The sequence below is a fragment of the Chrysochloris asiatica genome, unplaced genomic scaffold (assembly GCF_000296735.1).
Source record: "Chrysochloris asiatica unplaced genomic scaffold, ChrAsi1.0 scaffold00325, whole genome shotgun sequence".
NCBI classification, from domain to species: domain Eukaryota; kingdom Metazoa; phylum Chordata; class Mammalia; order Afrosoricida; family Chrysochloridae; genus Chrysochloris; species Chrysochloris asiatica.
The window spans coordinates 485,953-490,236 of NW_006408843.1; the positions used below are offsets into that span (position 1 = coordinate 485,953).

The 4,284-nt window shown below is 39.2% G+C and overlaps 1 pseudogene; it reads right to left on the minus strand.

The window, feature by feature from the left end:
* LOC102818226 overlaps positions 1-3,940 on the minus strand; it is an 80,968-nt pseudogene extending 77,028 nt beyond the window's left edge.
* Between the last annotated feature and the right edge of the window lie 344 nt (positions 3,941-4,284).

The following is a 4,284-nucleotide window of genomic DNA, read 5'->3' on the forward strand; positions in this document are numbered from 1 at the left end:
TAGCCAAACAACAAAATCATCATCATCCTTGGCTAAGAATAATAAGAGTGCTGTGACTATTTAATTTTGCTCTGCACATGGTAGCTGGAGTTGCTGTATCCATGCAGATATTTGTGATGTCAAATATAATCACTTGTGGCAAAGGAACCCTGGTGGTGTAGTGGTTAAAGTGACTGAAAGGTTGGAGGTTCAAGCCCACCAGTTGGTCTGAAGCAGAAAGACACTCTGGTTCTGTAAAGGTTATAGTCTTGGAAACACTTTAGGACAGGTCTACTCTGTTCTATTGGCTTGCTGTGAGTCACAATGGACTCAATGACAGTGGATTTTTTAAAATTTATTTTTTAATCCAAATGTTTGCACCAACAGGAAATAATGGTGGTAATAATTTCACAAATTTGTTCCTTAATATCTTCTGTTTTTTGACAGTATATATAGTAAAAGTATTCTATGAAAACTCATGGTTTTGAATAGTTCACCTTTCAGTTGGGGAAACAGAAGAGTTCTATTTAACGAAACCCAGTGGCACTGTGGGTTAATGCACTGGAAGGCAAAGACAGTTTGAACTGCAAGGTCGGTGGTTCAAGGTCATCAGCCACTCCTTGGAAACCCAATACAGGGTCACCGTGAGTCAAAACTGTCTTGATGACACTTAACAACAACATAGTTAAGTGGGAAAAGAAAGAAGCTCAATTAAATGCATCAAAGTAGTACAACCAACCAAAAAGGGAAAGAGGAAGAAACTACAGCTTTGACTATATAACCCAGCCCTTTGTCAATTCAGCGTAATTATTACATCTTCTGTCAGTAAGAGGCTATTTTCAGTATTATCCCTTGAAAGAGGCTACATATTGCTACTAAACGATCGGCAAGTTTAATATTTGCATCACCTGGTCCAAATCTCTACTTGCTTTATTATTGCTAGCAATTTACTCTGAGCATAGATCTGTTCATGATAAAATATAACAGCATCTACTATCTAATTGGAAGGAGCTCTGGTAGTATGGTGATTATGAATAAGGCTGCTAACCTCAGTGTCAGCAGTTTGAAACTACCAGTTGTTCCAAGGGAGAAAGATTTACAGCCTCAGAACCGACTGCATGGTACATAACCACCACCACCACCACTACTATCTAATTGGAGTCCTGGTGTGACGCTGTGGGTTAATGCACTGGATTGCAAAGTCATTTGAACCACAAGGTCGGTGGCTTAAACTCACCAAGCGCTCCTCAGAAACCCTATTCAGGGTCCCACTTAACAGCAATAGCAATCTAATTGGAGTGCTGGTGTGGTGCTATGGGTTAATGTTCTGTATTGCAATGTCAGTTTGAACCGCAAGACTGACTGTTCAAGCTCACCAGCCAGTCTTCGGAAACCCTAAACAGGGTCATTATGGGTTGGAACCGACTCCATAGCACTTAGCAACAACAATAGCTATCTAATTGGGTTTTATAACCATGCAATGAAGTACCTGCCACAAGGCAGAATAATTGTCACTAAATTTATTGACTTTTCATTTGAGGGTCCTGGAAAATGTTGAGCAGACATATATTTTAACTGAGAAATAGCAAATTTGAAAATGAGCATTAAAATATACATTTCTACATGAAAAATTAGATTTATTATCTTCATGGTTATAAAAATATCCTGTGTGATATTCATAGCCTACAGAACATTCTGAAATAGTCTGCCTAGGGATAATAACCTATTAATGATGTTAAGTGCCATTGAGTTGGACTCATAGTGACCCTGTACAAGGTTTCTGAGGAGTGACTGGTAGGTTTGAATTGCCTAACCTGAGGTCAGCAGTCCATTGATTATGCTGCAGTGCCGTACCAGAACCCAAACAATGCGGTTGTTGTAAAGTGCTGTTGAGTTGGTTCCTACTCATAGTTATCCTGTGTAGAGTTTCCAAGGAATGGCTGGTGGGTTTGAACACCTGACCTTGTGGTCAGCAGTCCAGTGCTTATCCAAAAACAGCACACCAGGACACCACCCCTAACAATAGCCTAGGGATTATTCAGTTCCTTATTTTAGCAACAAATCCTGTGTATTTCTCCTGATATCTATCCATCACTGATCTAACTTCCCCATACACATACATGAAAACAATTTTGGGAAAAAAGGGGTTGCCAAGGAAACAAATGAAAACAGAGATAAGAGTGCTTTCTTTCAAATTAAGCCAGAGTCTCTGAACTAAACTTCTGAGAAAAATAGACCTTATGCTCTAACCCCATTTCTTAAGTGACAAATTGGTTTTTATTGGGAATTTTTTCTTGGCTTGAAGAGAATGATCTCTACCCTCCGCTTATATAAATTTAGAAATATGAATTAAATGTGAAATATTTAGCCTTCTTTTGAGATGATTGATTGTGGTGCTCTGATAATTAAAAGGCTATTTTAGGTCACTGATAAAAAGGCAATGCAATCTTTGTCATCAGTTTTCAATGGTATTTAAATAGTTAGCAACTAGTTTCACATTTAGTTACCTGATTTGAGTTAAGCTTCGCAAATGTTTAAGACTATTCTGAGTCAGTCCTGAAATCTTACAGAGAGTGAAAACAGGCAAATGAATGTACATTTATGAAAAACATCAAATCAAATCAAAATTGGGTTTTAACTGATTGTCCTTAATAGGGTGTTCTCAGGCTTGTAGAGCATTCTCTGTCCTGAAAGAAGTATTTCTATCTATTTTCCAAGAATATATTGTCATATTCTGGGACTCAATAAAGCACAGAGCCCTAAACTAAAGGAAATCACAATAAATGCATTCTCAGTGATGCATTCTCCTTCCCTGTGGCTGGTTGAGAACATCACTCTGATTCCTTACTCTTTTGATAGCTTAAAATCTTTAGTAGAAAATGGGGGACAATACTTTAGAATTGCATTGTGGTTATGAATCGGACTGTGAATCGCAAGTCAGCAGTTCGAAACTACCAGCTGTTCCACGGGAGAAAGATAAGGCTTTTTGTTCCCGTAAAGATTTACAGCCTCGGAAACCCTGGACAGGGTCGCTATGAGTCGGAACCGACTCCACGGCACATAACAACAACAACAACAACAACAACAACAACAACTTTAGACTACATGGCACATCACCACCACCACCACCTTAGAACAGTGTTTCATTGTGTTGTGCATAAGGTCACTATGAGTCAGTTCTGACTTGAAGTCAACTAACAACAAAAACCTTAGACCATACAAACCCATCAGTGACCCAGAACCACATTATGTGTGTCAATCTTTTGGCCTTGTGCTAAGACCATTTTCGATGCTTGGTCCTTGTTTTACTTCTCATTCTATCTAGAGCACTGAGTTTGTACTCTGCAGAGAGCAGTAAGTGTATTTCTTTAACAGTGATAGTGACTATAGCGATAGTGTGATAAGTTGTTGTTAAATGCTGTCGACTTGGTTTCAACCCATAACAACCTTGTGTAGGGTTTCTGATGATCAAGCGGCGAGTTTGAACAGCCAACCTTGCAGTTCGAACTGACTTTGCAGTCCAGCACACTAACCTGCAGCACCACACCAGGACTTCAGTGTGATAAGAGAACTGTGTAATTTTTCCTGTCATCAGTTGGAGAAGGAAAAGAAATACATTGGTCAAGATCCAACCAGGAAGCATAATTCACTTTAACTTTTTTTAAAATAGAAGTGAACATTGTTTAATAGATAGAAAATCTAAGAATTTTTTAAAAAAAAGCAACCCTGAGAATAGACACAGCAGAAAGTTACTACCATCTACAGACTGGAACAAAGGGATCCAGGAAATGGATGACATTAATGGAATCGCAAACATGGACTCACCTGGAGGAAAGTAGGTGGGCCCATGAAAGCAAGCAGGAGTCAGGGGAAACACTAAAAATGATGTTGCCTGAGGCCAACAGAGGTGAAGGAAATCTCTTGATTTCTCCTCTTCCCAGACTTTCCAGTTTCCTGCCATTGTCTCCCACTAGTCAGACCGTCCAGATATGAGCTGACACACACGTCTGAGACGTTCAGACTGGTCCCTCCTGAAATACAGAGGAGGCAAGGTGTGAAGAGACTAGGACAAGAAATGCTTCAGAGTTCAAACCAAATAACAGCATGCAGAGGGAAGGGATTCCATCTGCTTCTACTTTTAGGCAGTAAGTGGATAAGCAAACCATGGGCTTCCCAAACCCATTATATCTAATGACCTCTAAATCTGCCTTCAATTCACCTTCAGCAAAATGGCTAAAATAATCTTAATTACTATTATTTATAACAATGTCTGGAAAATCTTTATCAAGTGGATGTAAAAACCTA